General features: G+C 40.3%; 1 protein-coding gene across 2 annotated transcripts in view; it reads right to left on the reverse strand.

Moving 5' to 3' along the window:
- Window positions 1-2,716, reverse strand: part of jupb (junction plakoglobin b) — a 129,787-nt gene extending 127,071 nt beyond the window's left edge. The window contains exon 1 of one of the 2 annotated variants that reach the window (XM_049476357.1): window positions 2,579-2,716. The gene's annotated coding sequence lies outside the window, so the exon portion shown is untranslated. The remainder of the gene's footprint in view (window positions 1-2,578) is intronic. The other variant, XM_022683027.2, reaches the window with a different exon arrangement.
- Between the last annotated feature and the right edge of the window lie 7,989 nt (window positions 2,717-10,705).

Consider the following 10,705-nt stretch of genomic DNA (forward strand, 5'->3'; position numbering starts at 1 on the left):
TGCTGATCCACAACACCCCTAACTGCACTGCTGACACAAAAAAATAGCAGTAGAGAGTAGAAGATCATTTGTCTTTATTACAGTATCACTAATGATATGATTATAAGACTATGGTTTTGTCTAATAACCTGTAGAATTCATTCAGAATATAAAGTCTTTTCTATGTAGGCAGCCATATTTTTTATTTGACATTCTCATTTACCGTTTCTTATTTTTATATTCTTATTTATTCTAATTTAAAGAACACTGAATCTTTGTATCTTTTGGAATTATCAATGGCACTAAAGAACATGTTTATCCTGCTTTTGCTGGAGTAACTGTATCTTATTATAAAACAATTATACTACAAACACCCCTGAATGCCAAAATGCCATTAATTATGAATTTTTTTTCTATATTTTTTTTTTATAAACTACTGACAACATTTCTCCCAAATTCCAAATAAATATATTGTAATTTAGAGCATTTATTTGCAGAAAATAAGAAACGGTCAATTAAAAAAAAAAAAGATGCAGAGCCTCAGACCTCAAATAATGCAAAGAAAGAAATTTGATATTCATTTACAAACAACAATACTAAAGTTTTATCTAAGGAAAAGTTCAGAATCGATAATTGGTCAAATAACCCACATTTTAATCACAGTGTCTTGGCATGCTCTCCACCAGTCTTTCACACTGCTTTTGGGTGACCTTATGCCACTCCTGGTTAAAAACATTTAAGCAGTTCAGCTTTGTTTGATGGCTTATGATCATCTATCTTCCTCTTGATTACATTCCATAGGATTTCAATGGAGTTCAGGGCTGGAGATTGAGCTGGCCATGACATGGTCTTGATCTGGTGGTCCTTCATTCAAACCCATATTGATCTAGCTGGGTGGAATTGAGCGTAGTCCTGCTGGAAAAAAAACAGTCCTCAGAGTTAAGGAACTGCCCAATTCCAGCCTTGCTGAGGCATCCCCAAATCATCACCAATCCTCCACCTCCACCACACTGTGGCTTGAATGCCTCTGCAAGTCTCCATCTAAACATTTGATGGCCAGGGGTTGAGCAAAGCTGAAAACTGGACTCCAGTCCTCTATAGTCCAATTCTTATGATCTTTTGCAACCTTCAGTCTGGCTCTTCTTTGATTTTCATTGAAGAAGGTCCATTTTCTAGAGTCCTGCCTCTAAGAGATTGTTTTGAATTGTTCTATTTCATGCACTTCACCCCATCTGCCATTTGCCACTCTTTTAATAGGTCACTTGATGTCATTCTTGTGGTTGCTGACTGACACTCAAATAAGTTGACAGCCAATCTCCAGACCTGAACCCCATTGAAAAACCTCTGAATGTAATGATGTAAGATGTAAGTTGGTCACAAGCCATCAAACAAAGCTGAACTGCTTGAATTTTTGTGCCAGGAGTGGAATAAGGCTACTCAAAAGCAGTGTGAAAGACTTGCGGAGAGCATGCCAAGATGCATGAAAGCTGTGATTTAAAAATCAGGGTAACTCCACCAAATATTGATTTCTGAGCACTTAGCATTGTTCTTTCTAAATAAATACAATTATTTAAGATCTGAAAGCACTGCATCTTTTTCATTATTTTGACCCTTTCTCATTTTCTACAAATAAATGCTCTAAATTACAATATTTGCATTTGAAACTTTGGAGAAATGCTGTCAGTTGTTTATAGAATGAAACCACAGTGTTTGTTTTACTCAGATATATACCTATACATAGTAAAAACAGATAAACTGATAATTTTGAAGTGGTCTAATGTTTTTTTTCAGAGCTATATAGCTAGCTAACTAGTGCAGATAGCTAAATCGCTATAATAGGATTATAGCACGAGACACACACTTCTATTGGGCTTGTGAACTTGAATGATGGGCGGTTTCCACAATTGTGCGGAGCACGTATGGAGAATGGGGAGTTATATATACTGAGATATATATCTTTTTTCTTTTCTAGACAGTATCTGCTTTATTATTAGTTACACACGTGCACACATACAAACACACATCGCTTGATTGTGGAGACACATAGGTGGATCTCTCTCTCATCGCACTCACGTTCAGGGTGTCCTCCTGCACTTCAGTACACACACACACACACACACACACCGAGAGAGGAGAAGACACGAAGACAAGTGACAGGAATGCGTCGCTTTTTGTATGCAGTTATATAAGTGTGTGTGTTGCAGCATATCCATGTTTAAACGCAACCTCTCCCACTTTTAGCCCCTAAAACAAGACCCAGCCTGAGTTTGCTTTGGTGACACGACTGGATTTTTCCCACTAATGACCTACAGACCAGTCAGAACCGCGAGCTACACGAACCTGAACCAGAAATACACTTTAAACCAAGAGCACAGGCACTCAAAAGCTAGAAATGCCATTAAAACGAGTCAGAACTTAACCAGCTACCAGCATCCTATAATTCTCCAGCCTCTCGTTCCAGCTGCCCGCTGCACCATTCAGTGAACGTGTTAGCTACAACCTACCGCACAGTTCCCAGCGAATTATCACACTGACACTCAAACACAGCGGCGTTTTCTCCCCCAGGCACCTAACCGCATCTCTCCCGCACCCCTCTCACCTCTCACAGTGCCAGTAGAGCAGGTCTCCGGGGGTGAAACTTCAGAAATATCCTCCAGACGCTCCTCCTGATCCTCCAGCGCTCAGTAAGGAAGAGCAGCGGCAGCAGCGGCAGCGGCAGCACCCCAACAACTCCGCCTCAGCACATTGGAAGCAGCGCGGCAGAGGGCGTGGCCTGTCAGCATTCGACACCAATCAGAGCGAGAGCGAGCTGGGGGCGTGGTTGAACGCGATCTTCCACCCTACACACCCAGCGCAAAGCTACAGGGCTAAAGAGTGAAAGAGTCAGAGAGGCAGCTCCTGACCTCTCACAGGCAGAGAGAGAATAAAGGGGGCGTGGCCTAACAGTTTCGTTATTCCAATAAAGGCCGAATGATCCGGGGGCGTGGCCCAGAACATCTTTCATCATTCACAACCAGAGCTAACTAAAGATGTTTCTAAACCAAGTAATGATGCAACTTCAACGATTTTCAAGCGATTGGAGATTTTACCATCGCAGACAAATTTCCAGTGTTGGAATAAAATCATAAGTGTCTTGCTACTGTAAAGTTCCGGTCTCTTCATCTCAATCGTTCAGTGTGTTCAAGGTGGTTAGGCTCCGAGGCGGCCACGACCAACGCTCACGAGAACTGCAACCTGCTTTCCGACCTTTAGTTCCAACAGTTCTACAAGGACTACTGGTTAATTCTTTACAAACTAACATACAGACACTCTGGCAGAAGCTGGAATGAGACCGAATTATATGTCTATAAAAGCCAGAAAACGAGAAAGAGAAACTAATCAGACTGAAACATTTATTACACTCTACAACTGTAGGGAGCCCACGAGCACAAAATCTAAATCCTACCTAGTGGAAGTCAGATAAAAGTTCAGATAAAATTAGCTGTGTTTAATATTATCGAAAAAGAGACTTGGCTCACGCAAATTGTGACGTCAACAATGTCAACAACCAATAGGAGAGCTACGGGAAGCCGCAAGCCAAGAGCAGGAAAGTTTGCGGGACTGGACATGGATGAGACTCCGGCGATGGCTCGGAGACCATGGTTCTGCTGGAGTGCACAAAAGGAGTGAGCAGGAGTGTGTCTTTGAGACAATAATATGTAATAATAAACCAAATGAAATTAAATCAAATTTATTTGTGTAGCGCCTTTTACAACTGAGGTTGTCACAAAGCAGCTTTACAGAAATGTGATTACATTACAAAGAATCAGGCAAAACATTAAACATACAAAATACAGAAAACAGAACCCCCAATGAGCGTGGACTCAAGGAAAAACTCCTTCAGAGCTGCAGGAGACAGAAACCTTTCTCAGGACACAGCCTCTCATATGAGGGAGAAACCATCGTACCACTGGTCAGACAGCTTTTAAATGAATTTTAAAATGTGACTCGTCTGTAGATGTGAGAGGGTGTCATACTTTAGTCTATTAAAAGTCTTTTCAGAGTCTTTTAGCATTTGTTAGGGCCGTATGTTAGAGTCGTCTAGTGTACGTTATAGTATAAACGTTCATAGTCACGGAACAAATTTAGGGTTTTGAATAAACGCTTTATCAATCATACTCAGAACCACTGGCAAACTCAAGATGTAACATGGGAGGCAACTGCCCCATGGCTGAAAAAGTGTCACTGAAGTGTTTTAGCAATCTATAGGTGTGCCTTCAACTATGCAAATTGCTATGATAATGACGGGAAAAGTACGCCTTGCAAGGCTCGAAACGAGAAAAAGGCATGTTTTAATTTTCTTAATTAATCATGGCTGTGTTTTTGTCATAATGTAAAATAAACCAATCAGTGTGCCACTTGCAATTTCCTTTAAGAGCCAGGTGCGCTCTGACTTTGGCGGATTGGTATTTTAACGGTGCAGCAATGAACATCTGACTGCTGACTTCTGTCTAGGCTTTTTTTAGACAGTGGTGCACTTGTGTTCTGCTTTGGCATAATAGCAATACACCAGAAATTTACCTGAACACCCTTTGCCCATCAACATAGATATATTTGTAAGCTGAATAGAGTCACAAAATGTGAAAATAGACTGTTGGCGTGAGTAAGACGGCAGTGAGCATCGCAATGCACCTTGGGTGTAAGATAGGGCCCAAAGTGCCTTACTGATTGTTCTTAGTGATCGAGGGACAGCTAGGGTCTCCCATTCTTAAAAAAACAATTAGATTAAATGTCTCATTTGATTTTTTTTTTCATACATTTTGTGGTGTAAAAAGTGCTCCGGTGCTCCTGTTTCAGTTGGAGGAGTAGGCATGGAGGCACGACAGGATTTCGTCTCTTACTTATGAATATTTATGGCATGCAATCATATCTTCTTTAAATAGCTAACAGCACTGTGATGCTTGGCTAACAGCACTGAGAGTTCTAAGGTGTGGTCTGATGTGCTCATCACATCAGTAAGAACAAAATGGGAAAGTACAATAATATAATAACAGCCATTATTCCTTAAAGTATGAGTACAAATGAGTGTGGCGTTATACCTCAGACTAGGGTTGGGAGTGTTTCTCCACAGTTTAACCCAGGGACAAGTGTGGGGAGTGTTCTTCCCCACAGTGAAGTAGTGCAGTGGGAAATACATATTTACACGCCTAACTTTTCTTTTTATTGTTTTAACATCCGCTTTAATAAGAGTTTAAAAACATATTCCACATAGGTTGAATTTACTTGTCCCGGATGCCCACATATATGTGCCCACAAGTATATATTGCAGTGTGTAAACTGTATCAAGTAAAATCAGTAGTGAGTGACTATCAGTGCAGGCAGTGCAGCTCGAGCTTAGCCCGTGAAGCCACTTTACTGTGCTCTGTGTGTGTGCTGTGCTGTGTGTGTGTGTGTGTGTGTTCTGCTTGTCCGCTTCAATTTGTAATGCAGAATGGCTGTGGAGGAGACGTATATGAAAATGAAATCATCCCTTTTAAGGCTTCAGAATAAAACATCTAAAACTTCACTGATGTATTTTAATGAGGCACTGCGGAGCCTGCGGTGCAGCGTGATTGCCTTATAATCGTGACTCACGTATGGATGCAAATTATTTTTTCAAATCTCCCATGTTCAGACGTTTGATTTAATTCTGCCTGGGAGTCAGAGGTGGTCTGAGCTCACCACGGCGGCCTTGTGGGCTTCGGAAAAAACGGCAGAGACTGGTCTGAGGAGAATACACTGACCGGTCTATTAATAAACACAGACTGGTTTATTCTATTGAGCACATACACCTCAAACACTGAGCTGCAGGACGCACAGGAAAGAACAAAATGGCGCACTAGTGACTGACAAGTGCTGCTGAAACTGTAATTTCATTTCAGAAATGAGAAAAGTGAATAATGATGAAAGTAAAGCTGAAGAAGCTTTAAGCAATGTACAGATTAGTTGCAAAAATCTCTGGTTATTTTTTTAGAAATTCCAAGGTGGTTACTTTGGTATCTAAGGTGGTTGTTTGGGGGTTGCCTGGTGGTTATTATGGTATTCAAGGTGAATGTTTGGATGTTTGACAGAGGGTAACTACGGTGTTTCAGGTCATTTATTAAGTATTGCCTGGTGGTTACTTTGGTGTCTAAGGTGGTTGTTTGGGGTGTTGGTTATTATGGTATTTATGGTGAGAGATCTTGGATGTTTGTCAGAGGGTAACTATGGTATTTCAGATAATTTATTAAGCATTGCCAGGTGGTTACTTTGGTATCTAAGGTGGTTATTATGGTATTTAAAGTGACTGTTTGGATGTTTGCCAGAGGGTAACTATAACATTTCAGGTCATTTATTAAGCATATCCAGGTGGTTACTTTGGTATCTAAGGTAGTTGTTTAGGGTGTTGCCTGGTGGTTATTTTGGTATTTAAGGTGACTGGTTGGATGTTTGCCAGATGGTAACTATGGGATCTCTGGTCATTTTTTTAGGAATTTCAAGGTGGTTACTTTGGTATCTAAGGAGGTTGTTTAGGGTATTGCCTGGTGGTTATTATGGTATTCAAGGAGATTGTTTGGATGTTTGCCATAGGGTAACTATGGCATTTCAGGTCAATTATTAAGCGTTGCCAGGTGGTTTCTTTGGTATCTAAGGTGGTTGTTTAGGGTATTGCCTGGTGGTTATTACAGTATTTAAATTGACTCTTTGGATGTTTGCCAGAGGGTAACTATGGCCTTTCAGGTCATTTATTAAGCATTGCCAGGTGGTTTCTATTGTATCTAAAATGGTTGTTTAGGGTGTTGCCTGGTGGCTATTATGGTATTTAAGGTGACTGTTTGGATGTTTGCCAGAGGGTAACTTTGGCATTTCAGTTAATTCATTGGGCATTGCCATGTAGTTAGTTTGGTAAGGTGGTTGTTTAGGGTGTTGCCTAGTGGTTAATATGGTATTCAAGATGACTATTTGGACTTTTGTCAGAAGGAAACTATGGTGTTTCAGGTAATGTATTGGGCAATGCCAGGTGGTTACTTTGGTATCCAAGGTGGTTGCTTTCTGTGTTGCCAGACTTGCCAGAATTACTAAGGTATCTCAGATGGTTGCTCTGTTTTGCTCAGTCATTGCTACAATATCTGTAAAGGTTACTATTATGTTGCTAACTGGTTAAAATGGTGTCTCAGGTGGCTGCTTTCATGTTGCTAGGTGCTGGTACTTTTCACTGCTTGCTTTTTTTCTCTTGGATGTTAGTTTGATATGGTATCTCTGGTGGTTTACAGCATGTTACTAGAGAGTTGCCATAGTGTCTTACAATGTCTAAGGGAGCTCCATCCACATATTGACAAAAAAGCATCTCAGATCAAGTGTGCTCTGATTAGACACTGGGTTGTGCCACTATAAAACAGTGTAAAACTGCATCCAGCACTGCCGTATAAAGACGTTCTCAGGGTGGACTTTTGGGTAGTTTACCTCTTGGTGAGAGATGAATAGATATGCCTCTATGATGCACTCCAAGATACTTTGCCCAGTTCACAGAAGGGTGCGCATCATTGGACTGAGAGAAGCAGCATGGTCTTTGTGGTGAACTGCTTGCCACCTCTATGATATCAGTTGTTGTTTTGTGGTTATTTCAACTATCGTACACACAGAATAAAGTCATGTTGAGTAGATAACCTTCAGGCGTTGATAGCACTCCTGTCTCTCCCACACTTAGCTCTTTCTGCACTCCTCAGTCACCGAACTACAATACCCAGATCACACCACACTTGGACTACAATGACTCATCCGATCACATGACACTGCACACGGTCCTACCTGGAAATAATCAATGTAATTAGCCTCACCTGTTTCCTTGTGTATTTATACCCCTTCAGTTCACTCACTCCTTGCAGTGTATTGTTTAGTTTATTCTGCTTGCTCTGTTTTGTTTATCTGTTCTTGACCCATTTTTCCACGTACCTCGACTCTGCCTTTTGCCTTCCCTTCGTTGCTGTGTTTGCCTGTGTTTCTGACCCTGGACTGTTACACCCTTTATGGTATGTCATTCCCTTTTGGCTACTGTTTATCTGCATTAACCCTTTTCTGTCTGACCACTCTTTGTATCGCCCCTTCTTCTGATTCTAAACCATTGGAAGGTTTTTTAGAGCCAGATACTAAAGCCACGAATCGTTTATTTTGGTAATAACCCTGAATGTACTTAAATCACACATCAACTCAGTGTGTTTGTGGATCAGTGTGGGATAAGACTGGCTGTAAAGTGGATAAAGAGCTTGTTTACAGAGACTGACACTGAGCTGTGCGGTGTTCCTGCTCCAAGCTGCAGACATGCTCCGAGTGGAACGCCAGCGATGACTTCCAGCTTCAAAAATGTCTTGTTGTGGCTGGGAGACAGTGTCGGAGCAGAAGCATCTGAGTACTCATGAATGTGTGTGTGCGTTCGTGACACATATGCAACATTTTTGAGGCGAGGACAAGAATGATGTCAGCTCACTGATATGAAGTACTGAACTGTCCTCCAACACCCTGTAATCTACAGAAACCATTATCTGTCAGGAGTGTAGGGTTTTATTAGTTTTACTAAAGAACCATCTTTTTGTTTAAACTGTCATTTTTACACAGTCCTTTTTTACATTTAAAGGAAGAAATGATTACCCGTAAAACCCGTAAACCCATACGTTGTTTGAACTCAAATTATTTAAGTCTGTTTTACGTAAAATTGGATATTTCTAAACGTTACTAAACTATTTTGAGTCAGCTGAGCATTTGTGGCCACATAAGCATTTAAACTGAGATCTTTGAGTTCAACCCACTTATAATAACTGAGTTCAGTCTGTTGCCATTGGCAGCTTCTTTTTTTCATTGGCTTCTGTCACAATCTATTTGCATACTGGGTGTGTCCAACAGTTTCTGACACTCACCATCAATGTGTAGTGATTCCCCCCGGGCTACTTTAGAAATAAATAAAGTCCCCCTTTAGTTGTAATAACTTGATGTTTTAGTTTATGCCTTAATCCTTGTGTGGTGTTTATATTTTTGTTACTCGTTTACTTTGTTACTTGTATTTAATTCAGCAAAATTAAGTCAAATTTTCAAAAAGTGCTACTCTTTTTTTTATTAGTTTTTTAATAAAATGTAAAAGAAAATGAATTAAACTCAAGATATGAGTAGAAAATTTGTTTAGTTTCAAATTTACAAATGAAGCCATGTTTATTAACCCTTGGCTAAACAGACTGTATGTAATATAAATGGTTGGGGGGGTTACAGTGTGTGTTTATCGAAAATGTGTTTTGATATATGTTTTTCACAAAAAATGAGCCAATGCCAATGAGTTTGAGTTAGAAAAATTTGATGAAAAATGAAAACGGGTCCCACAGACCCGAACACCACACAAGGGTTAAAAAAAGTTAAGTTATAACTCAACTTATCTGATCTTGCAGTATAACAAGGCAGCTGAAGCGCATGAGCTCAGAAGAAAGTGCCCGATCTCCAGCTCTAATGCATCAGCCAACAGATGCCTGTGCTGTGCCTGCCCAACATCACAATGGAAGTGATGAGGTTAGCATAAATTGGCCTTGATGTAAAGACTTATGAAAAGATCTAATGAAAAGTGGTTCTAAAGAAAAAAAATTCGTCCTATTGTGTGGAACTGTCTGAAGGGACTTCGTCACACAGCAGTGACCTCACAAGTCTGTTTAAAACACATTATCTTCTCACTTTACAAAAGCTCCTTCAGGTAATGCCGGCGGCTCAGGGGTGAAAGAAAACCTCTGTGCTGGATTAGTTATACTCTCACCACCATTACAAACCCATAAAGAAGAGAATTAGATACTGCAGAAGCAATTACCCTCAGTGTTCATTCTGTGGAACTCTAGCTCCAGATCAGCCGCTTTCAGCTGAAATTCAGCAGAGTTTACACGCATTAATCCTTTATTTTCAAACCAGGTCCGCGTTACGCTTTCGCTTCCGGAATTACGAGAAGCCCATATCAGACGTTTTTCATTTGTTTTATTCCTCTCCGGAGCTCCACTTTGAATTTTTTTGTGAGTTTATGAACCAAAACATGGCTCATAATTTAATTTCTCAACCTCTCTTAATCCCTCCAGAATTAAACAGACTATTTATGTTACTGTGCGTTTTAATACCCATTGATCCATTGGCATGCAAACATGAATGATATCCTGATTTTCAGAACCATAAAATTAATGATGAGCATGTTTTTTTTTAAGCAAGATAACATTTTTACCTAGAACTTTTTGCTTTTCTAATTCACTGTCTACAAAAGCTGAAATTGCTCCTTTCTTGCTCTTGTTAGCATCAACTTTTTGCTGGCACCTTCACCACTGTGCCATTACCATCCCAGACTGTGCTGGCTGCCAGTTTCACAAAGCGTTGCTACCCTGCCATTAGTCACAAGCCTTGTCCATCAGAGCCCTTCACATCTAACAACTAGTAAACCAGTATGTGGTCTGCATTTTAAGGCACTGAGAGCAAGGCTTGAGTCTTTTACCAGTCAGGGTTGCATGAAATGGTACATGAACTATAATAGAGGTCATATTTTATTACACAGCACCTTTTTCAAGATAAAGAGCATCCCCATTGTTGAAATGCCATTGGTCAATCTATGCAGCTTGTTCATTTCCATCCTTTCTATTCTTTAAGAGACAGGAGCCTGAAGCAGGGATCACATCCTGTGAAAGCTTTTTGTAAGAGTCTTTCAAGCATTGATTGTCTTGTC

The sequence above is a fragment of the Astyanax mexicanus genome, chromosome 3, assembly GCF_023375975.1.
Source record: "Astyanax mexicanus isolate ESR-SI-001 chromosome 3, AstMex3_surface, whole genome shotgun sequence".
Taxonomy (NCBI): domain Eukaryota; kingdom Metazoa; phylum Chordata; class Actinopteri; order Characiformes; family Acestrorhamphidae; genus Astyanax; species Astyanax mexicanus.